At 42.1% G+C, this 25,813-nt stretch overlaps 1 protein-coding gene across 1 annotated transcript in view; it reads left to right on the plus strand.

Annotated features, from left to right (window-relative positions):
- Positions 1-25,813, plus strand: part of dcc (DCC netrin 1 receptor) — a 1,002,879-nt gene that overhangs the window by 203,753 nt on the left and 773,313 nt on the right. The window lies entirely within an intron of this gene.

The raw sequence follows: 25,813 nt of genomic DNA on the forward strand, positions 1-25,813 counted from the left end.
TTATTACTTACTGTACCATTTTTTTTATTTTCCTTGCAATCATTGTTTCCTTGGGCCAAGAAGTATTGAATTACTTTGATACATCTTTAACTACAGTACTGTGCAAAAGTCTTAGGCACCCTAGCTATATATACGGTGTGTGCCTAAGACTTTTCTACAGTAATGTATGTGTAAGGCTTACATCACCTTCCCTTCATTGCAATGGGGAATGCAAAATTTACAATGACATCTCTCGTACATGCAAACACTCCGCTGTGTTTCCAGACACTGCTGCCAATGACTTTGGATCTGGCTTTCTGTCATTTAGACAATGGCAACCTGAAGTGGACCCTTGTAAAGTTCGTGATTTGCAGCGAAGATGAGCCAGCTACAGTGCTGTCCAAAGATCAGATTGGTTTGGATTAACAACATGACCTTTTCTAGGCCAAGGCTAGAACCTCAACTTTAAGTTTATTGTCATCTGACTGTACATATACAAAAACAAAATAACGTTTTTCTGGACTATAGTGCTCCCACAAAACATATATCACACACAGCACATAAACCAAAATATTATACTACGGTTAATAAAATATAATTAACTATAATTATGTAAGATATTTATAATTATAAATATAATATGATTTACATTTCATTATTATGCAACGATTCTCTGTATGTCTTCGTCATGGAATGTGTGGCTTTTCTCTGGATCCTGTAGCTTCCGCCAAAAGTACAAATGTATACTGGGTAGATTAATTGGCCATTGTAAATTGTCCTGTTATTAGATTAGGGTTAATCAGGTTTGCTGGGGGTTTCCGGGGCAGTGTAGATCGAAGGGCTGAAAGGGCGTACTCCTCACTCTATCACTAAATAAATACAAATAAAATTCAGGATGCATGTAGTGAAGTGCAGCTTCCAAACTTTAATCCAATACTAATCCTCCAAGAAATCTGCACTCCCTTAATTTGGCTTCATTCAGTCCCAGTTTCACTTCTCTTGTCACTGTTGCACCTGTTCCCTTCTGGAAATATCTCTCTGGATGTCGTCTCCCCACATACGTTCAGTGGCCACTTTATTCAGCACCTCCTGTATTTAATGAAGTGGCCACAGCGTGTATGTTCATGGTCTTCTGCTGCTGTAGCCCATCCACTTCAAGATTTGACATGTTATGTGTTCGGAGATGCTCTTCTGCACAACACTCTTGTAACATATGATTATTTCAGTTACTGTCACCTTCCTGTTAGCTTGAACCAGTCTGGCCATTCTCCTCTGACCTCTCTTTAATGAGGTGTTTTTGCCCACAGAACTGCTGCTTACTGAATGATTTTTGTTTTTTGCACCATTCTCTATAAACTCTAGAGGCTGTTGTGTGAAAAAATCCCAGGAGGTCAGCAGTTTCTGAGATCCTCAAACCACCCTGCCTGGCACCAACTATCATTCCATGATCAAAGTCAGTGAGATCACATTTCTTCCCCATTCTGATGTTTGGGCTGGACAACAACTGAATCTCTTGACCATGTCTGCATACTGATATGCATTGAGTTGCTGCCAAATGATTTGCTGATTAGATATTTTCATTAACAACTACTAAGTGTAGATCTCTTCCGTACATCCTCTTTAAGATCTTGTTTTTAGCTTTTTCTGTTTGGCTCAGTCTCATTTTTTGCCCCATCAAAATACAGAAATACAAATAGTTATTGTGGCTTTCCTTTCAATTAGTATCGAGAAGTCCTGTGGAGATATATTCCAAATCATAGAGCAGTTATACATATATATTGTGATTTGCAATGAAGATGAGCCTGCTACAGTGTATATACATATATTTTTTATTTTTATTTGGAGATACAGCGTGAAACATGCCCATCCAGCCCAATGAGCTGTACTATCCAGCAAACCACCAATTTAACCTTAACCTAACCACACGACTCTTTATAAGGACTAATGAACCTACAAGCCAGTATGTCTTTGGACTGTGAGATAAAATCAGCGCACCCAGAAGAAGCCCATGCGTTCTTGGGGAGAATGCATAAACTCCTTACAGAAGGTGCTCTGAACTCCAGGACACCCCTGAGCTGTAACCGTGTCATGCTAACAGCTACTGTATGGCCTTGTAGAGTCCCAAGGCATTGTGTATATTCATAATGTCTTTCCTTAAAGTTTAATGATCACAAAGAGGAAGCTAGTCATCCTACACTGGGTCCATTCCGGCTACACCGCTAAATATTATGTTCCCCAGAGGAATTTTGCAATTAAAACAAACTCACAATTAAGTGTTCTCTCAACAATACTCCTACGGTAATACAGAATTGCTGTCTGGAATCAGAAATTATTAAGCAAAGAAGAAAATCCAATGTTGATAACTTCTGTGATTTCATTTTTTAATAATAAAAAGGTTACTTAGATCAGGATAAAATAACTTGAAATGTAATTGGATCCGTATTAACAGAACAGTTCATCCATCAGTCCACTTGCACGCCAACAAATTGTGATTGTAATGATGTTAATTTCATGTGATTTGTACTGTGGAGAGCGTCCCTTGGGAAAATCTCTGCAGTACGTTGGGCTGCTAGTCGATCATGTAGAGATGACTGCTACTCCGAGCTGCCTCAGTAATCATAGTGGCAAACACTGAAGCGAATCGTGACACATAATCTCAACATCCCTTGCTGGAAAATTGACCAACATTAGGGAGCTTTAATACAACCTGCAGACGCAACACGTTCTCAAGGCACAGTAGCAGCTCCTAAATTGAACATTTAACCTTTGCAGCGAGCTGGTAATCATCTTTCTTTTCACATCTAAATTTGCTTAATTAATGATTATATTTGATTCCCTTGCCTTTATTCAAGTTGCATTCAGTTTTTTTAACATAGAACGTAGTACTGTATAGATGGCACCGTAGCATAGCAATAAGTGTAACACTGTTACTATGCTAACGATTACTGTCTGTAAAGAGGTTGTAAGTTCTTCCTGTGACTGTGAGGGTTTTCTCCCGGTGCCCCTATTACCTCCCATCTCTAATGTTTCAATGTACATGTGACAAATAAAGATTATCTCTTCTTTGAATCTCTTCTGTTCTTCTGATGTCTTATATAGGTTATGCTGACCAATATAAACCTACACAATCATTCTACCCTTCTCTCCCACAGAGCTCATGAACCTCCATTTTTATTTCCCATCCACGTGCCTATCTAAGTGTCTGTTAAATATCTCCAGTGCATCAGCCTCAACAACTACTTACACCAGCAGCCTGTTCCATGCACCCATAATTCTGTGTAAAAATCATACCTCTGATATCCTCCCTAAACTTCCCTCCATTCAACTTAAATGGATGTTGTTTTTAACTAATAATACTTTACTATACTTTCATATGACCATAAAGACTGCAAGACATAGGATCAGATTTGGGCCACTCAGCCCATCGAGTCTGCTCTGCCACTGCATCATGGCTGATTTGCCTCCCTTAACCCCATTCTCCTGCCGTCGCCCCGTAACCTTTCATACCCTGACTAATCAAGAAACTATCAACTTCTGCTTTTCTTTTCTTCTCGAATCTTTTTATTGTTATATTATACAGGAAAAATAACATGAGTACATTGAAGTAACAACACTTACAATGCCTCAAAAAAAACATTATCCTAAAGATTGAAAAAAAAAATTTGTGATAACAAAAAAAGACCTACTAAGCAGAAAAGTGAGAAAAAAAAAAGAACCCATTAGGTGTACAACCCCGGAGTCATACGTCATAACTTCTGCTTTAAATATACACAATGACTGGACCTCCATATCTGTCTATAGCAATGAATTCCATAGATTCACCACAACCTGGCTAAAGAAATTCCTCCTCATCTCCATTCTAAAAGGACATCCTTCTATTCTGAGACTGTCCTAGACTCACCCACTATCAGAAAATTCCTCTCAATATCCACTCTATCTCAGTCTTTCATTATTTGATGGGTTTTATTTTTCTGAACTCCAGTGAGGGCCTGGAGCCATCAAATACTCCTCATGCAATAACCCTTTCTTTCCCAGAATCATTCTCGTGAATATCCTTGGAACCCTCTCCAATGTCAGCACATCTTTTCTTAAATAAGAGGCCGAAAACTGCTCACAATACTCCAAGAGTGGTCTGACCAATTCCTTAGAAAACTTTTGTATTCCAGTCCTCTTGAAGTGAATGTTAACATCACATTTGCCTTCCTCACCACGGACTCAACCTACAAGTTAACCTTTAGGGAATTCTGCATGAGAACTCCAATTCCCTTTGTACCTCTGATTTTTTTTGAATTTTCTCCCCATTTAGGAAATAGTCCATGCCTTTATTCCTTCTAACAAAGTGCAGAACCATACACTTCCCTACACTGTATTCCATCTGCCACTTCTTTGCCAATTATTCCAATCGGTTAGTCCTTCCACAGACCCCTTGCTTTTTCGCTGTGGTAGAGGCTGACACAATAGGGACATTTGGGAGTCTCACAATGTTGTCCTGGCTTACATAAACTGACTCCATGATCAAGCTAACCTACACAGACCATAACTCCATATGTTTACATCCTTGTGCCTGTCTACGAGTCTCCCAAATTGAAATTGGAATCAGTTTATTAATATCACAGTGAAAAGCTTGCTTTGCTAACATTTTAATTAATGTGGGCCTATAAAACATCTTTGTATGCCCTATTGTAATGCAGTTAATATGCTGTTTGGTTTGTGAGGGAAATCAAGAACAGAAGACTTTGCATGAGGGGAACATTACTTTCCCACAACAATTCCTGTCTTTGTTTCTCTGAATGAGTTTTGTGTTGTCATTGTTTCCTTAGAATGCTACTACTGGGTGACTGTGGACTCATTCATTTTAACATAGAACAGGGAACATGAAACAAAACAGTTTCTTCAGCCCACAATGTTGTGCCAAACCCATTAATTGGTAATCAAATCTCTTCTGCCTATATCCTTCCATTTTCCTCACATTCATGTACCTGTCTAAATGTCCCTTAAAAGTCCCTAATACCACCGCCTCAGGCACCCACCACTCTCTGTGTAAAACACCTGTCCTTCACGTCTCCTTTGAAATAACCCCTCTCACCTTAAATACATGTATTAGACATTTTGACCCTGGAGAAAAAGATACTGTCTGTGTACTCTATCCATGTCTCTCATCATCTTATAAACCTCTATCAGATCTCCCCTCAGCCTTTACCACTCCAGAGAAAACAACCCAAGTTTGTCCAACTTCTCTAATGCCCTCTAATCTAGGCAGCATCCTCGTCAACCTCTTCTGCACCCTCTGCAAAGCCTCAAGATCCTTTCTTTAATGAGGAGACATGAACTGTATGCATAGTCCAGATGTGTCTGATAAAGCTGCAACATAACTTCCTGACTTTTGAACTCAGTGTCTCGACTAAAGGCTAACATGTCTTCCTAACCACCCTAACAAACTGTTCACACAAATCAGATCATCACACTATGCACCAAGGCAGTACAAAGTTCAAACTAAACTTATTATCGAAGCACATATATGTCACTTTCTTACAGGCATATTCAATAAATCCATGGAATAATAACTGTAGCAGAATCAATGAAAGACCGCTCCAACTGAAGTGTTCAACCACATGCAAAAGACAACAAACTGTGCCGATACAAAAAGAAAGAAATAAAAATAATAATAAATAAACAGTAAATTTCGAGAACATGAGATGAAGAGTCCTTGAAAGTGAGTCTATTGGTTGTGGGAACAGTTGAGGGTTGAGACAAGTAAAGTTACTCCTTCTGGTTCAGGAGCCTAATGGTTGATTGTTAATAACTTTTCCTGAACCTGGTGGTGTGAGTCCTGAGGCTCCTGTACCTTCTTCCTGATGGCAGCAGCAAAAAGAGAGTGTGTGCTGGGTGGTTGGATTTCTGATATTGAATGTTGCTTTCCTGTGAAAATGCCCTGTGTCAATGGTGGGGGCGGGGGGGGGGGGCGGGGAAGGCTTTAACAGTGGTGAATTGGGCTATATTCACTACTTTCTGCAGGATTTTCCATTCAAGGGTGAATTCATCTTCCTGAAGGCTGCTCGTCTGTCTCAGAGACTGAAATCACAGGGCTATCGGGGCAGTGGGAGTTCCTGTTTTGATGGCCAAAGCAAGCATAAAAGGCATTGAGTTTATCTAGAAGCAAAGCCCTGTTGTTGCCTATGTCACTTAATTTAACTTTAGAAGAGATTATAGTATTCAAGTCCTACCACAACTGTCGAGCGTCTTTCATTTATTCAAGTTTAGTCTGGAATTGCCACTCTCACGTGAGATGGCTTTCTAGAGATTGTACCTGGACCGTTTGTAACTTTCTTTGTCACCAGACTTTTTATTTTATTGAGGTACAGCACAGAATTGGCCCCTCTACCTCTCCGAGCCAGCAATCACCCAATTTAACCCTAGCATAAATAGCAATGGCAATTTACAATGACCAATTAACGTCTTTGGATTGTGGGAGGAAACCCATACAGTCACAGAGAGAGTGTACAAACCCTGTAGGAGTTGGGTGGAATTGAACCCATGTCGCTGGTATTGTAAAGTGTTGTGCTAACCACTACACTGCTGTGCCACCCCATGGCCTCTGATCTGTTAAAACAACAAGAATGCAGAAAAAAAAGTGACACCATTATAGAGAAAGAGCAGTGCAGGCAGATAATAAGGTGCGTGAACATAACTTAGAAGACTGTAAGGTCAAGAGTCCTTGTACAAAAGATCCATCCCACACTTTGATAGAAGCTGACCTTCAGCCAGGTAGCGTACAGTATTTTCAGGCTTTTGCTTCTTTTACCCGATGGGAGAAATGAGAAACATCAATAACAGTGAGAAATATTGGAGCCTGTGAGCCGTTGAGGTTTCAGTAGCAGCAGATTGATACTTTGGGCGCAGGAGGCCAGTGGTCTTGGTGATGACAAAAATTCTGTCCCCAGATGAAACAGAAGTATTTTTCTAAAGCTGTGCCCAGGGAGAAGTAGAAACTTAAAATACAGAATGAGAAACCACGGCACGTTCCTTAGCCAGAGGGCGGTGAATCTATGGAATTTGTTGCCACAGACGGTTGCTGAGGACAACTCAAGGGATCGCGGTGAAATCCACCGAAAGTGAAAGGCCTAGATGGAGTAGATGTGGAGAGGATGTTTCCTACAGTAGGAGACTCGAGGACCAGAGAGTTCAACCTCAGAATAGAAGGATGTCCCTTCAAAGCAAAGATGGGGGAAATTTCTTTATCCATTGAGTGGTGAATCTGTGGAATTCATTGCCACAGATGACTGCAGAGGCCAAGTCATAGAGTATATTTAAAGTGGAGGTCGATAGGTTCTTGATTAGTCAGGGTGTAAACAATTATGGGGAAAAGGCAGGAAAGTGGGGCTGATAATAAATCAGCCATGATGGAATGGTGGAGCGGACCCAGTGGGCAGGTTGTCCTAACTCTGCTCCAATATCTTAAGGTCTTACAGTCTTATCACAAAACTGTAGACTCCCTCCATTTTTAATGTTTTTCAAAGGTAGGTGCGGAAGCAACTGTGGTTCTTGATATCAAAATGCTAACTTGGAAACAAGTTTGTTCTTTGGCATTTAATTGGGAAGGAAAGGACATATGGCTTTACTTTGCATGCTAGAGAAACTACAAGCTTTTTAGCTTTAGAGGGTGAGCTCACAGGAAAGTATTAATTTGCAGAGTGAGATGCCACCTCTGACAGTGGTTGCTGATGCTATGAATTTGGAGCTAAGAAAGCTGACAGTTTGTTGCTGTAGGAGCAGAGAAGGGGTGCAAGCTGAACACGAATGCAAAACTATGCCAGTTGACTTGACACTTCTACAGATAGAGAATCAGGTGGTAATGACAGATGGGCGACTGATTCAGCAAAAATTGAGTTGGCTGATTTAACACGTATTCAGCTCATTGGGAAACTTTTAGACTAGAGTCATAGAGCCATAGAACACAACAGCACTGAAAGAGGCCTTTCATCCCATCTCGTCTATGCCATACTATTATTCTGCTGAGTCCCATTGACCTGCACCCGGACCATAGTCATCCATACGCCTCCCATCCATGTATCTACCCAAGTTTCTCTTAAATATAAAGTTGAACCCACGTCCACCACTTCTGCTGACAGCTTATTGCACACTCACATCAACCTCAGAGTAAGGAAGTTTCCCCTTCATGTTTCCTTGTGGAATTCATTGCCACAGATGGCTATGGGGGGCAAGTTATTGGTTATATCTAAGGTAGAGCTTGATAGTCACAAGAATCTAAAGTGATACACACAACATGCTGAAGGAGATCAGCAGATCAGGCAGCATCTATGGATGGGAATGAACAGTTAACGTTTTGTGCTGAGACCCTTTGTCAGTCTTGATGAATGGTCCTGGCCCGAAATGTCGACTGGTTATTCCCATCTGTAGGGGTTGATAGATTCTTGATTAGTCAGGGCATGAAGGGATATGGGAAGAAGGCAGGAGATTAGGGCTGAGAAGGAAATGAATCAGCCATGATGAAATGGTAGAGCAGACTTGATGGGCCAAATGGCCTAATTCTGCTCCTATATCTTATGGTCTTGTGAACTTATAGGATGCATAGTTAGGACATAGAGCATAGAACAGTACAGCAAAGGAACTGGCCCTTTGGCCACAATATGCTGGTGAATCAATCAAATTAGTGATCAAATGGCCAAGTAAACTTATCATTTTTGTCTACAGGCATAAAAAAATTGGGAACTCCTGATTGACAAGATGTCCATATCTTTCCATTTTCCTCTCATGTATGTGCTTATCTAAATGTCCCTTATAAGTCTCTAATGTAGGAAACAAATATTCTTTTTGTCCTATCCATATCTGCTGCAAAGAAGCGAAGCCTGACAAAGGCGCTGGCTGCAGTCTGTTCCTTGAAAGCTTATGGGCTCACCCACTGTGTCAGTGAGACAAGATTCTCTTTACCTCCATCTGTGTCTGTCCACTGCTTCTCTTCCTTCTGCTGAGCTTTTCATTCTCTAACCCTATACTTTATATACTTTTGCTTTGATCTTGCCTTCAGACCATCGGTTTCCGAAACTTTCTTCTCCCTCATCCTTTCAAAAATGCATTGCATGTTTCATTTGTAACTAGTCCATCTATTCTTATAAAGATTGAGCCAGTTCTTATTGCTCTTGTTTACTCTGTCAGTGCCTGAGCAATTTCTCCAAGGTTTATCTAGATTCCTGTGTCAAATGTTGGAGTGCCATGGTAGCGTAGCGGTTACTACAATGCTATTAAAGGTCAGAGTTCGGAGTTCAATTCCAATGTCCTCCGTAAGCGAGTTTGTACATTTCTTCCCAGGAATGCATGGGTTTTCTCCTGGTGCTCTGGTTTCCTCCCACAGCCCAAAGACATACTGGTTAGTAGGTTAATCGGCCCTTGTAAATTTTCTTGTGATTAGGCTAGGATTAAATTGGTGGGATGCTGGGTCGCACAGCTCGGAGGGCTGGAAGGACCTGTTCCATGCTGTATTTCTATATAAATAAATAAAATATTGCTTAATGTTTACCAGTACGTGTCCTGGTACAATCACAATGAGGTGGCAGGAGATATGGACAGGACAAGAGGAATATTTTCTCCAACTATGTTCTTATAGCCAGTTGGTGGCGTAGTGGCATCAGCGCTGGACTTTGGAGCAAAAGCTCCTGAGTTCAAATCCAGCCGGCCCCCTTGCACACTTTCCATCCATGTTGAGCATTGAGCAAGCAACTGGGCCTCGTAAAAACAAGAAAGCTCTGCTAAAAAAACGCCGTCATGACGGTGTCCCAATGACTCCACTCGGAGTTAAGGGCTTCTTCTTCTATGTTCCTATTGTGGGTGAGACCAGGACCAGAGGGCACAGCTTGAGAATGGAAGGATGTCCAATTAGAGCAGAGACAAGGAGGGATTTATTTAGCCAAATGGTGGTGATTCAAAAGCCACAGATGGCTGTGCAGAGCAAGTTATTAGGTATATTTAAAGTGGAGGATGATAGGTTCTTGATTAGTCATAGCGTCAAAGGTTCTAGGGAGAAGGCAGGAGAATGAGGTTGAAGGGATAATAAATCAGCCATGATGGAATGGTCGAGCAGACTCAATAGATTCAATAGACTAATTCTGCTCCTATGTCTTATGGCAGGGGTTCCCAACTGGGAGTCCATGGACCCCTTGCTTAAAGGTATAGTTATATGACATAAAAAAGGGTTGGGAACTCCTGTCTTATGGTCTTAAAGTATGATAAAATTTAAAAAAAGTAATTTTACATTGGAGTAAAAGTGGCAAGTATTTGGACTGAGCTACTTCTTCAATGTTTATCCAGAATTCAGTGTCAAATGTCGCTAACTCCACATATGACCCTCTAGATGTTTCAGTCCCTCCAGTATCCCCTCAGTTTCCCTTTAACTTTTAATCAGTATTTTGGCCTTATTTTCCCTTGTTTCAAGTACGATGCATCACTCCTGCTGGATTTATTGTTCTATCCACGGACATCATCCTGCTTCCAACAGTTGGGTTCACTACCTTTCACGTTATATGTTAAAACATCACACTTGAAATGATAGAGGAACTCAGCAGGTCAGGGAGCGTCTAAGGACAGGAATAAACAATTGGCGTTTCAGGCCGAGACCCTGATAAGACCACAAGAACATAAGACATAGCAACAAAATTTAGCCTCGGTGTGAGACGTGATTGCAAAGTCTGGAGCAAGATCATTCCTATCTGGAATTCTGGGAATGTTGGAATGCCACATTTTCGAAGTTTGCTAAGATTCGGCATGTCATCTAAAACTTTGACAAAGATGCATAGTGGAGAGTATACTGACTGGTTCCATCATGGCCTGGTATGGAAACATCAATGCCCTTAAATGGAAAGGTTTATAAAAAGTGATGGATATGTCCCAGTCCATCACAGGTAAAGCCCCATCCCCCAACATTGAACACATCCACAAGAAGCAATGTCACAGGAAAGCAGCATCCATCATCAAAGGTCCCCCGCCACCCAGGTCATGCTCTCTTCTCACTGCCGCCATCAGGAAGTAGGTGCAGAAGCCTTAGCTCCCACACCACCAGTTTCAGTAACAGTTATAACCCCTCAACCATCACCCACCTAAACTGGAGTGGATACCTTCAGTCACCGCAACACTGAGCTGATTGACTAACTTGGACTCACTCTCTACAACTCATGTTCTCAATATTATCTATTTCTAATTTACTGTATACACTTACTGTTTGCTTTTTCTTTTGTATTTTCACTTTGTCTTTTGCATATTTTTTGTTCTTTTTTTTGTATTGAGATGTACTGAGGTTCCGTATTGACTCTACTTTGTTTGTTTTTATCTACTATGAATGCCTACAGGGAATGAATCTCAGGGTTGTATATTGTAACATATACTTACTTTGAAATTTGAACATCCCTTGCATCTATTGCCCCTTTGTCCACTTCTTTTGAGATGAGACACCATCGCATCCCAGGCATTTCCTGGCTGTCAATCCCTTGAGTTTATTTACTACAATTTCATTAGTAATAGATTTCTCCTTCTCTTTTGCTCCTGCATTTTTGATGTAATTGAGTATATTATTTTTTTCTATAGAGCAAAGCATATTTTTTAAAATTCCAAGAAACACATAAGATGGTGGATGGATGCAGGAGGTTAGGTAGCATAAATGGAGAGGAGTAAAAGTTTGATGTTCCAGGCTGAGACCCTTCATCAGAACTGGAAAGGAATGGGAAAGAAGCGAGAATAAGAAGGTGGGGGAAAGAAAGGAGTACAAGCTGGCAGGTGATAGGTGAGACCTGGTAAGGAGGAAGATCGGTGTGTGAGAACATGGGAGGTGATGGGTGGAAGAGGTAAAGAACCGAAGAAGAAGGAATCTGATAGGTGAGGAGAGCCGAAAGGAGCAGAAATTGGCCATTTGGCCCATCGAGTCTGCTCCACCATTTTATCATGAGCTGATCCAGTCTCCCATTTAGTCCCATTCCCCCGCCTTAACCTTTGATGCCCTGGCTACACACTGTGGGAGAGTATGGGTAGCCTCCAACCTGACAGCATAAACATCAATTTCTCCAGCTTGCGGTAATTCCTCACCCCCTCCCCTTGTCTCTTTTTCAATTCCCCACTCTGGCTCCCCACTTGTCCATCACCTCCCTCTGGTTTCCTTGTTCCTTCCCTTTCTCCATGATCCACTCTACTCCCCTATCAGATTCCTTCTTCTTCCACTCTTCCTTTAATTCATCCATATATCATCCTCCAGTATCTCCCTTCATCCCTTCCTGCCCCACCCACCCACCCACCTTCACTCTCACCTAGTCACCTATCACCTACGAGCTTGTACCCCTTCCTTTCACTACACCTTCTTCCCCGTTCTTTCCCAGTCCTGATGATGAGTCTCTTCCTCTCCACAGTGCTGCCTGACCCGCTGAGTTCCTCCAGCGTTCTGTGTTTGTTGCTCTAGATTTCCAGCATCTTCAGAATTTCTTGTGTATATATGTTAATGATCTAGATGACAGAATTGATAGTTTTGTGGCCAAGTTTGCAGACAAAACAAAGATAAGTTGAAGGGCAGGTAGTGTGGAGGAACTAGGGCACTTGCAGAAAGACTTGAACAGATCAGGACAATAAGCAAAGAGGTGGCAGATGGAATACAGTATCGGGAAGTGTATGGTCATGCACTTTGGTAGAAGGAATAAAGGAGCGGACTATTTTCTAAATGGAGAACAAATTCAGAGATCAGAGGTGCAAAGGGACTTCGGAGTCCTCATCTAGGATTCCCTAAAACTTACGTTGCAGGTTAAGTTGGTGGTGAGGAAGGCAAATGCAATGTTAGCATTAATTTCAATAGGACTGGAATAGAGGAACATAGAAATATAGAAAACCTACAGCACAATACAGGCCCTTCGGCCCACAAAGTTGTGCCGAACATGTCCCTACCTTAGAAATTACCGGGGTTACTCATAGCCCTCTGTTTTTCTAAGCTCCATGTACCTATCCAAAAGTGTCTTAAAAGACCCTATCATATCTGCCTCCACCACCGTTGCCGGCAGCCCATTCCACGCACTCACCACTCTCTGAGTACATCTCCTCTGTACCTACTCCCTAGCACCTTAAACCTGTGTCCTCTTGTGGCAACCATTTCAGCCCTGGGAAAACGCCTCTGACTATCCACATGATCAATGCCTCTCATCATCTTATACACCTCTATCAGGTCACCTCTCATCCTTCGTCGTTCCAAGGAGAAAAGGCCGAGTTCACTCAACCTATTCTCATGAGGCATTCTTTCCAATCCAGGCAACATCCTTGTAAAAACAAGGATATAATGCTGAGGCTTTATAGAACATTGGTGAGACCACACTTGTAGTATTTCGAGCAGTTTTTGGGCCCTCTATCTAAGAAAGAGTGTGCTGGCATTGGAAAGGGACCAGGGGAGGTACACAAAAATGATCCTGGGAATGAAAAGGTTAATGTATGAGGAGCATTTGATGGCTTTGGGCCTGTACTCAATGGAGTTTAGAAGAATGAGGAGGGATCTCATTGAAACCAATTGAATATTGAAGGCCTAGATGGAGTGGATGTGGAGGATGTTTCCTTTTGTGTGGAGTCTAGGACCAGTGGCCACGGCATCAGAATACGAGAATGTCCCTTTAGAACAGAGCTGAGGAGGAATTTCTTTACAAAGGGTGGTGAATCTGTGGAATTCATTCCTGCATTTCTATCGGAAGATTCTTCTGGAAATCGGTGTGACCTGGCCCTGTGCCTCATCTCCAATGAGTTTTCCTAATCTCTGAGTACAGCTTTGGTATGTTAACTGTGAGTCTGTGTCCATGTCTCAGAGTGAGAAGTAACAATATCATTGAACATCATCGTCTATAAGCTGTTATCTGGTTATATACGATTATGAATGAAATCTACCATCATGGTTGCTGCGCCAACTTCTGCCACGCACTGCCTGATTATACAAAAAAAGCATTCTGCCGTTCAAGGAGAAAGCTTACAGATGCATTTTCAAACAATCAGTGAGCATTGTGTTGGGCAGCTGCAAGTGTCACCATGGATCTGACATCAAAATAGCACTCCTACATCGCAATAACCCTGTCCAGGGCATTGTTGGAATGTGCAAGGAAACCAGAGCACCTGCAGGAAACCCATGTGGCCACAGAGAGAGCATACGAACTCCATTTAACTAACTTCTGTAGGTGTGTAGTGAAGAGTATATTGACTGGCACCATTACATCTCGGTTTGGAAACACCAGTGCCTTTGAATGGAAAATCCTACAACAAGTAGAGGACTTGGCCCAGTCCATCATGGGTAAAGCCCTCCCCACCATTGAGCAGATCCACACGGAGCGTTATTGCAGGAAAGCAGCATCCGTCATCAGCAACCCCCACCACCCAGGCTACGTTCTCCTCTTGCTGCTGCCATCAGAAAGAAAGTGCAAGAGCCTCAGGACTCTCACCACCAGGTTCAGGAACATTATTGCCCCGAACCAGAGAAGATAACTTCACTCACCCCATCACTGAACTGTTCCCAAAACCTATGGGCTCACTTTCAAGGACTCTTCATCTCATGTTTTCAATGTTAATTGCTTATTTATTTGTTTGTTTGTTTGTTTATTTATTTATTAATTCTTTCGTTTTGTGTTTGCACAGTTTGTTGTCTTTTGAACATGGGTGTGGTCTTTCATGGATCCTATTATAGTTATTGGATTTATTGAGTATGCCTGCAAGAAAAGGAAACTCAGGGTTGTATATGATATACTGTATATAAACTTGGATAATAAATTTACTTTGAACCTTGAACCCAGTTCTTACAACTATTGCTATAAAGTGTTGTGCTAACTGCTACGCTACTGTCCTTTATTGTGCTTAAAGAATAGCGTGAATAAGGTTCAGCAAATATGAGGTAAATTAAAAATCATTGATTTCTAAAAATACCAGATTGCCATTTCTCCTCTCAGTTCAGCAAACTTGTATACTTTTGGTTTAATTTTATTCTGATTCCCATTGTTTGCTTTCCTGAAAAGAAATCTATCAGCAAACAATCTCTTTTCAGATGGGATTAACTGTCCACCTTTAGCTATCAAAGATTACATGTAAAGTACCGGATTTAAAAGCTGACATGAACGTATTACTGAAGGTTTCTTCAGTGCTGCTTTAAAAAGTATTTAGCACAAGAGTAAACAGTCCACTTTAAGGGATTAAAGATTAGCTCTATTGGCCGCGTGTACATTGAAACCTACAGTGAGATGTGGTGTTTGCACCAGCGACCAACACAGTCCAAAGATGCGCTGGAGGCTGCCCGCGGGTGTTGCCACACCTCTGGCGCCTACATAGCATCCTGACAACTCACTAATCCTAACCCTAATAACACATTTTTGGATCGTGGGAGGAAACCGGAGCACCTGGTGGAAACCCACATGTCACGGAGAGAACGTATAAACTTCTTACAGACAGTAACAGGAATTGAACCCCAATCAGAGATTGTTGGTGCTGTAAAGTGTTATGCTAACCACTACGTTACAACAGATGACTGAAGGGTGAATGATCTCCAACAAAAAACAGGTTGGCATCAAAGTATAAAAAAGTGTAAAAATAGGATATAAAAAATATATAAAAGTATAAACAGTCTATAAGTATATATAGGGTTGTAAAGAAGGCTTTTGGCATCCTGGCATTCATAAATCCAAGTATTGAGTATAGGAGTTTGGATGTTATGGTGAGGTTGTATAAGACATTGATAAGGCCAAATTTGGAGTATTGTGTGCAGTTCTGATCACCTAACTATAGGAAGGATATCAGTAAGATTGAAAAAGTGCAGAGAAGATTTACTAGGATGTTGCCGGGTCTTCTGGAGTTGAGTTACAGGGAAAGATTGAACAGGTTAGGACTTTATTCCTTGGAGCGTAGAAGAATGAGGGGGGATTTGATAGAGGTTTACAAAATTATGAGGGGTACAGACAGACTAAATGCAAGTAGGCTCTTCCCATTTAGATTGGGAGAGATAAATACGAGAGGACATGGCTTTAGGGTGAAAGGGGAAAGGTTTAAGGAGGAACATTAGGTGGAACTTCTACACTCAGAGAATGGTGGGAGTGTGGAACGACCTGCCATCTGACGTGGTAAATGTGGGCTCACTCTTAAGTTTTAAGAATAAATTGAATGGATACGTGGATGGGAGATGTCTGGAGGGTTACGGACTGGGTGCAGGTTAATGGGATTAGCGGAAGTAAATTTCGGCACGGACTAGAAGGGCTGAATAGCCTGTTTTCTGTGCTGTAGTGTCGTATGGTTCTATGGTCCTGATGAAACCCAAAAAGTCAACTGTTTACTCTCCTCTGTAGATGCTGCTTCACTTTCTGAGTTAGAGACACAGTCACAGAGCGCTACAATACCGAAACCGGCTCTTCAGCCTATCTAGTCCATGCTAAACTATTAAACAAATTGCATCTGGACCATTGCTCTCCATATCCCTCCCATCAATGTATTAATGCAAACTTCTCTTAGGTATTGAAGTAGAACCCACACGTACCACTTCCACTGGGAGCTCATTCCACACTCTTACCACCCTCTGAGTGAAGGAAGTCCCCCTCATGTTCTCCTTAAACATTTCACGCTTCAACTGTTAACCTATGATTTTTAGTTCTGTTCTCGCCCAGCCTCAATGGAAATAGAGCCTGCTTGCATTTACCATATCTATGTCCTTCATAATTTTGTATACAAGCTTTTTATTTCCTCCTGCATTTTGTGCATTTTGCTCAAGATTTCCAGCACCTGCAGAATCTCGTGTTTATAAACAGTATTTAGCGCATGCAATAGATTTCAGAGTCAAACATATCATATTTTACACTGCTGTTGCCTTGTAAATTCATGAACCAGGTGTGGAGGAGCAGTGAGCCAATTAGAGCAATGTGCTGTCTTACTGGTATTTGAAGTCAAAGTGTAAAGAATCATATTCAGAATTGGATTTATTATCACTGTCTTGAAATCCTAATCCTCACCGGATATCTTTGGAACGTGGGAAGCATCTGAAACACCTGGAGGAAACCCCCACGGTACAAACTCCATGAAATATGATGTGAAATGAGTGGTTTTGCGGCAGCAGTACAGTGTAAAGACATAAAACTATGGGCAGCACGGTAGCGTAATGCTACTAGAGCACAAGCAATCACTGATTGGGATTCAATTCTTACTGCTGTCAGTAAGCAGTTTGTACGTTCTCCCCATAACCTTCTTATGGGTGCCCTGGTTTCCTGCCACATTTTGAAGATGTACATTTAGGGTTAGTGAGTTGTGGGCATATTATGTTGACTCCAGAAGCGTGGAGACACGTGCAGACTCATTGATTTGATTTGACACAGATGGTGATGCAACCAGTGAGAACTTTCTCCACTGTACACCTGCAGAAATTTGCAAGGATCTTCGTTGACCTACCAAATCTCCTCAAACTTCTCATGAAGTATAGCTGCCATCACACTTTCTTTGTGAATCCATCAAGGTGTTGGGCCCAGGACAATTCCTTGGAGATGCTGACAACCAGGAATTGGAAAACCACTCACCCTTTTCACCAGTGACCCCTTTATGAGGACTGGTGCCTGTTTTCCTGATTTCCCTTTCTTGAAGTCTAGAACCTATTGCTTTGTCTTACTGACATTGAGTATGAGGCTGTGGTTGTGACTCCATTCAACCAGCTGATTTATCTCACTCCTGTGCACATCCTCACTGTCATCTCTAAAATTTTACCAACATTGGTCTCATCTGTGAATTGTTACATGCTGTGTGCACGTTGTGACAGTTAAGGGTGCAGAGAGAGTAGATCAGTGGGCTAAGCACACATTGAAGTTCGCCTGTGTTGATTGTCAGTGAGGAGGGCGGTGTTATCACTGTGCTGACTGTGCTAGATAAATCAAGATTCAAGATTGTTTATCATGTACACATTGAAATATACAGTCAAATGTGTCTTTTGCCTTAACAACCAAAACACTCGAAGACGTGCTGGGGGCAGCCTGCAAGTGTCGTCGTACATTCCAGCACCAAGATAGCATCCGATCACAAACAAGTGAAAATCTGCAGATGCTGGAAAATCCGACCAACACACACAAAATGCTGGAGGAACTCAGCAGGCCAGGCAGCATGTATGGAAAAAAAATACAGTCAACAGTTCAGCCTGAAACCCTGTTAAAGGGTCTCGGCCCAAAACGACGACTGTATCCTTTTTCATAGATGCCTGGCCTACTGGGTTCCTCCAGCATTTTGTGTGTGGTTACCAACATAGCATGCCCACAATGCTTGGCAGACCCACACAAAGCACAATAAAACAGTACACAACATGCAACAAAAACAAGAACAGCAAAATAATTCCCTTTCCTTCCTCCTAGCCATGTAAGAACATAGTCCCCTAAGCCATATTCTTCAGCCTCTGTTTGCAGAGAGAAACATGGAAGTGCCAGTTTAGAATCTTGGTGCTAAATTCCGAAGGAATGATGGTTTTGAACAATGAGATAAAAAGCAATCTGATGTATATATTGTTGTTGTCCACGTGGTCCAAAGCTGTGTGAAGAAGCTGTAAGACTGCGTCCGCTGTAGACAAATTGTGGCCATATGCAAGTTGGAGTGGGTCCAGGTCCTTGCTTAGGCATTATCAACCTCTCAAAGCATGTCTTCAGAGTAGATGTGAGTGCCACTGGGGCATGGTCACACAGGCAGCTCATCCTGACCTTCCTGGGCACCAGTATGATTGGTGTCACTTTGAAGCAGGTGAGAACATTGTCATAGTCATAGTCGTACTTTATTGATCCCAGGGGGAAATTGGTTTTCATTACAGTTGCACCATAAATAATAAATAGTAGTAGAACCATAAATAGGTAAATAGTAATATGTAAATTGTGCCAGTAAATTATGAAATAAGTCCAGGACCAGCCTATCGGCACAGGGTGTCTGACCCTCCAAGGGAGGAGTTGTAAAGTTTGATGGCCACAGGCAGGAATGACTTCCCATGACGCTCTGTGCTGCATCTTGGAGGAATGAGTCTCTGGCTGAATGTACTCCTGTACCCAACCAGTCCATTATGTAGTGAATGGGAGACATTGACCAAGATGGCATGCAACTTAGACAGCATCCTCTTTTCAGACACCGCCGTGAGTGAGTCCAGTTCCATCCCCACAACATCACTGGCCTTACGAATAAGTTTGTTGATTCTGAGGGTGTCTGCCACCCTCAGCCTGCTGCGCCAGCACACAACAGCAAATATGATAGCACTGGCCACCACAGACTAGTAGAACATCCTCAGCGTCGTCAGGCAGATGTTAAAGGACCTCAGTCTCCTCAGGAAATAGAGACGGCTCTGACCCTTCTTGTAGACAGCCTCAGTGTTCTTTGACCAGTCCAGTTTATTGTCAATTCGTATCCCCAGGTATTTGTAATCCTCCACCTTGTCCACACTGACCCCCTGGATGAAAACAGGGGTCACCGGTACCTTAGCTCTCCTCAGGTCTACCACCAGCTCCTTAGTCTTTTTCACATTAAGCTGCAGATAATTCTGCTCACACCATGTGACAAAGTTTCCTACAGTAGCCCTGTACTCGACCTCATCTTCCTTGCTGATACATCCAACTATGGCAGAGTCATCAGAGAACTTCTGAAGATGACAAGACTCTGTGCAGTAGTTGAAGTCCGAGGTGTAAATGGTGAAGAGAAAGGGAGACAAGACAGTCCCCTGTGGAGCCCCAGTGCTGCTGATCACTCTGTCGGACACACAGTGTTGCAAGCACACGTACTGTCGGACTACAAATGTGAGAGATTGAAGAGGGTGTCGAACGCTCCAGCCAGTCAGTTGGCACAGGTTTTCAGTACCGGCCAGGTACACCACCAGGGCCCGATGCCCTGTAAGGGTTCACCCTCCTGAAAGCTATTCTGGCATCAGTCTCTGAGGCAGATATTACATAGTCACCAGGTGCTGTACGGAGTTATGAAGGCATAGTGTTATTCTCCCTTTCAAAGCATGCAAAAAATGTATTGAGCTTATCAGCCAGTGCAACATCATAGTCATTTGAAAAGTGAAATAATTGTATTTATTTAGAGATACAGTGTGGAAAAGGCTATTATGGCCCAATCAAATAACCCACCTATTTAATTCAAGCCTAATGACAGGACAATTTACAATGACAATTAACTTACTAATCGATACATGTTTGAACTGTGTGAGGAAATGGGAGCACCCAGAGGAAACCCATGTGTTGACAGGGAGAATGTACAAGTTGCCTTACAGACGGTGCCAGAATTGAACTCTGACCTCCGCTGCCCAAGCGGTAATGGTATTACACTAACTACTGTACATGTTACCACACGGTAATCTATGCATATCACACCGCATATTTTAATAGTTTGTTCCAGCAATGGGGAAGACCACTAAAATATCAATGAAGGTATGGATTCAAAATGATATGATGGGAAAGTCACTTATTATTGAAAGTAGAGGTACACATATGGGAATGGACAGAGTGTTTTCATATATTATGGCTCATTACCAAGACATGTTATTGTAAAAAAAAACTGGTCAAGAAGTTCAGCAACAGGTAGGATTCTTAGGTACCTAATAAAGTGTACCTTACTGTACCTAATAAAGTGGTCACTCAGAGTATGTCCGTAGTCTTCTGCTGCTGTAGCCCAGCCATTACAAGTTCTATGTGTTGTGCAATCAGAGATTATTTTCTGTACACCACTGTTGTAACATGTGGTTATTTGAGTTACTGTCACCTTCCTGACAGCTTGAACCAGTCTGGCAAATCTTCCCTGACCTCTTTCATTAACAAGGCGTTTTCACCCACAGAACTGCCACTCACTGGATGTCTTTTGTTTCTTGCACCATTCCCTGTAAACTCCAGAGACTGTTGTGCATGAAAATCCCAGGAGATCAGCAGTGTCTGAGATACTCAAACTACAAGGTCCAGCACAGACAGCCATTCCAAGATTAAAGTCACTTACGTTTCTTCCTCATTCTGATGTTTGGTCTGAACAACAACTGAACCTCTTGACCATGCCTGCATGCTTTTATGCATTGGGTTGCTGCCACGTGATTGGCTGATTAGATTGTTGCATTAATGAGCAGATGTACAGGTGTACTTAATGAACTGGCCACAGACTGTATGATGAGATTAGATACATATGTTGTGACCATCCCCCAGGAAGATGGAAGAGGCATTCAATCTACATATTTACAAAACCTTTTAAAACCACCCTTGAAAATCCTGGACTAAATACCAGTTTATACATTTTGAAAAACCTTACCCAAGCCAGCAGGCTCATATTCAACACATCACTAGGTATATGCACACGGGCAGTAAGTGACGCCTAATTAATCTGATCACACTAACTGTTAATCCCGCTGTTAGTTTGGAGACACCTGCCGATACTGTTGTATGTCAGGCGTTTACTTTTACTCTGCTCCAGAATAATTCATGTTGTTCTACATCATTATCACTGCAGCATGCACGGCTGGACTTGTGCGAAGGCTCAGTGGTTGCTGCTCAACTCAGTTGAAGTAGTCCTATTTGTGGTGACAGAGCTCAAAGACATCTTGTGGTTTCCTTCTCAGAGCAGTGTGTTTCATTTCAGACATAGAGGTGCTTCAGAAGTTGAGAATGAAGCAGAAATTAGTGTTGTGGCTGTTTTATTCAGTGTTAGAAGAATAAAGATATCAGAATATTAGAACAAAGATCAAGGGCGCATAGGTAGATGGATTGTAGGGGTATGGTGTTCTATGGTCCCAGTGCAGGTTGATGGGAGTAGTCAGTTTAAATGGTTTCAGCATCGACTAGATGAGCCAAAGGGCCTGTTTCTGTGCTGTCCTTTTCTATGGTTCTACAATATTAATCTTTGGGGTCCCACAGGTAGCGTGATGCTATTGCAGCTCATTGTGAGGCCTAAGAGGGTCGTGGTTGAGGGAGTACGTTCAGATTGGAGGATTGTGACTAGTGGTGTCCCACAAGGATCTGTTCTGAGACCTCTACTTTTCCTGATTTTTATTAACGACCTGGATGTGGGGGTAGAAGGGTGGGTTGGCAAGTTTGCAGACGACACAAAGGTTGGTGGTGTTGTAGATAGTGTAGAGGATTGTCTAAGATTGCAGGGAGACATTGATAGGATGCAGAAGTGGGCTGAGAAGTGGCAGATGGAGTTCAACCCAGAGAAGTGTGAGGTGGTACACCTTGGAAGGACAAACTCCAAGGCAGAGTACAAAGTAAATGGCAGGATACTTGGTAGTGTAGAGGGATCTGGGGGTACATGTCCACAGATCCCTGAAAGTTGCCTCACAGGTGGATAGGGTAGTTAGGAAAGCTTATGGAGTGTTAGCTTTCATAAGTTGAGGGATAGAGTTTAAGAGTCGCGAGGTAATGATGCAGCTCTATAAAACTCTGGTTAGGTGACACTTGGAGTACCGTGTCCAGTTCTGGTCACCTCACTATAGGAAGGATGTGGAAGCATTGGAAAAGGTACAGAGGAGATTTGCCAGGATGCTGCCTGGTTTAGAGAGTATGCATTATGATCAGAGATTAAGGGAGGTAGGGCTTTACTCTTTGGAGAGAAGGAGAATGAGAGGAGACATGATAGAGGTGTACAAGATAATAAGAGGAATAGATAGAGTGGATAGCCAGCGCCTCTTCCCCAGGGCACCACTGCTCAATACAAGAGGACATGGGTTTAAGGTAAGGGGTGGGAAGTTCAAGGGGGATATTAGAGGAAGGTTTTTTACTCAGAAAGTGATTGGTGCGTGGAATGCACTGCCTGAGTCAGTGGTGGAGGCAGATACACAAGTGAAGTTTAAGAGACTACTAGTCAGGTATATGGAGGAATTTAAGGTGGGGGCTTATATGGGAGGCAGGGTTTGAGGTTCGGCACAACATTGTGGGCCGAAGGGCCTGTACTGTGCTGTACTATTCTATGTTCTATGTTCTAATTTTTGTGCAGGTTAGGTCACCTTACCTACAGGAAAGATGTAAATAAAGTTGAGAGAATACTGCAAAAATTTTTAACGATGTTGCCGGATTTGGAACACCTGAATTATAAGGAAAGATTGAATAGGTTAGCACTTCATTCCTTGGAACTTTAAAGTGAACCTGAGGGGAAACCGCTTCACTCTGAGGGTCTCAAGAATGTGGAATGAGCTCCCAGCACCAGTGATGCACAAAAGCTCAATTTCAACATTTAAGAAAAGTTTGGATAGGTACATGGATGGTAAGGCTAAATAGGACAGTGGAAAAAGGCCATTTAAATTGATTCAGCATGGACTAGATGGGCCGAAGAGCCTGTTTCTGTGCTGTACTTTTCTATGACTCGGTGACTCTATGAATCAGTAAGGAGTTTATACATTCTCTCTGAACCGCGTGTGTTTCCGCCAGATGCTCCAGTTTCCTCCCACAGGCCAAAGGACATGCTGTTTAATAGTTTAATTGGTCATTGTAAATTGTCCTGTGATTAGGCTGGTATTAAATAGGTGGGTCGCTCGTCGGTGCAGCTTGTTGGCCAGAAGGACCTTTTCCGTGCTGTATCTCTAAATTAAAAATAAACATTAGCTTTATTTTTCCAATGTACATCAAAACATTAAAGCACACAGTGAAATGCATCATTTGCGTCAACAACCAACGCAGTCAGAACATTGCTGGAGGCAGCTGCAATTGTCACTCTGCGTCTGGTGCCAACATAATGTGCCCACAACTTACCAACCCGTACTGACCTGTATGCCTTTGGAATGTGGGAGGAAGCCGGAGCACCCGGAGGAAAATTAACACGGCCACGGGGAGACAGCAGCAGGAATTGAAATGAGGTTGCTGATCACTGGTGCTGTAATCATACTATGATTGGCTGTGCCACCACTCCATCCAAGGATGAGCAAAGAACAAAGACAAAGAAAAAGTTGGAGCCTCCAATCATCCAAAAGGGTTGAGTCTAGCAGTTGCTAATGTGATGGGAATATGAACTGTTTAGGAGCTCGGGCAGGGCGAAATGAGAGGAGATTTCAAACGCCCAGTCATGAGGATGTGAGCTTAGGCAATGGGGGGAAGTCAGTCTTTGTGGGACACACACCAAATGCTGAAGGAACTCAGCAAGAGAAGCAGCGTTTATAGAGGCAAATAAACAGTTTAGGTTCGAGACCCTGATGAAGTCTGTTACCCTCCACAGATGCTACCTGACTTGGTGGGTTCCTTCAGCATCTTGTGTGTGTTTATCAAAATCTCCAGCATCTATAGAATCTCTTGTGTTTTCAATCTTTGTGGAGGAGTTTTGATGGCTGAGAAGAAGGGAAGCATTTGGGAAGAAGGTATTTAAGTGGATGAGTGGGATCTTAATCTTAAAGTAAGTTTAGTTTTATTCCCTTCAGGATTATTGAGATATTTTCTTCATGTAAGTGTTGTAGAATGTCTAAACCATCAAATCCATTTACTATCCATGTGATGTTGTCATAAAATGCAGGAAAATATCTGAGGAGTTTTGCTTTAGAGATAAAGATTAGTTTCATTTGTCACATGTACTTCAAGACATTGAAACATACAGTGAAATGCGTTATTTGAGTCAAGTGACCAACACAGTCCAAGGATGTGCTGAGGGCAGCCCACAAGTGTCGCCATGCTTCCAGTGCCGACATAGCATGCCCAAAACTCACTAACCCTAACTGTACGTCTTTGGAATGTGGGAGGAAACCTGAGCACCCAGAAGAAACCCACATGGTCATGGACAGGATGCCAGAATTAAACTCCAAACTCCAACATCTCAAGCTGTAATGGTGTCGCTCTAACTGTGACACTACCGCAATGCCTCATGGTATAAAATATTATTGTGTAACTGAATATAACCAAATATAAAATATCTTCACAGGGTAATGAAGAAGTCCAATTCAAGTCCAGTTGAGTGTTACCAATGATGCTTGTTAGTTATCTTAGTTTATAGGAAAAATCTGCCGAATATGATATTTCTTCTTAACAATTATGGATTTCTTTCAGGATGTAAGTGTTGCTAGCAAAGCCAGCATTATTATCCATCTTTAGTTGTCTTTGAGAAGATGGTGGCCAGCCATTTTCCTAAACCATGATAGTTATTCCGGTGTTAGGGAGGGAATCCGAGACTGTACGCAGAACAACGATGTCTTTCCAAATCGGTATGGCGTGACTTGGAGGAGAATCTTTAAATTTTTAATCTCCTCTGGAAGTGCATTAATTAATGTGAGACCATAAAGCATCATTTTACACTATCGTCATGCAGTTAATATGCTGTTTGGTTTGCAAGGGAAATCAAGATGTTCTTCTAAATAGAAGAATTTGCATCAGAGAAATTACACATCCCCACAACAATTCCCATTTTTGTTTCTCACAATGAGATTCTTGCCAGTTTTGTGTTGTGAATGTTTGTTTAAATTGGAACTATTGAACAACTGTGAGCTTATTAATTTTAACGTAGAGCGGAAAACATAGAACAGTACAGCTCAGGAACATTCCCTTCAGCCCACAATGTTGTGCCGAACCAATTAAATTAGCAATCAAATGGGTATCTAAACTAATCCCACCTACACAATGTCCATATCCTTCCATTTTTCTCATATTTATGTGCCTCTCTAAACGTTTCTTAAAAATCTCTAATATTTTTGCTTCTACCACCACTGGCAGTGCATTCCAGGCACCCACTACTTGGCCCTCACATCTCCTTTGAAATTATCTCCTCTCACCTTAAATGTATGCCCTCTGGTATTAGGCATTTCAACCATGGGAAAAAGATACTGGCTTCCTATTCTATGCCTCTCATAATCTTATAAACCTCTATCAGATCACCCCTTAACCTCTGCCACTCCAGA

Source organism: Mobula birostris, chromosome 3 (genome assembly GCF_030028105.1).
Source record: "Mobula birostris isolate sMobBir1 chromosome 3, sMobBir1.hap1, whole genome shotgun sequence".
NCBI lineage: Eukaryota > Metazoa > Chordata > Chondrichthyes > Myliobatiformes > Myliobatidae > Mobula > Mobula birostris.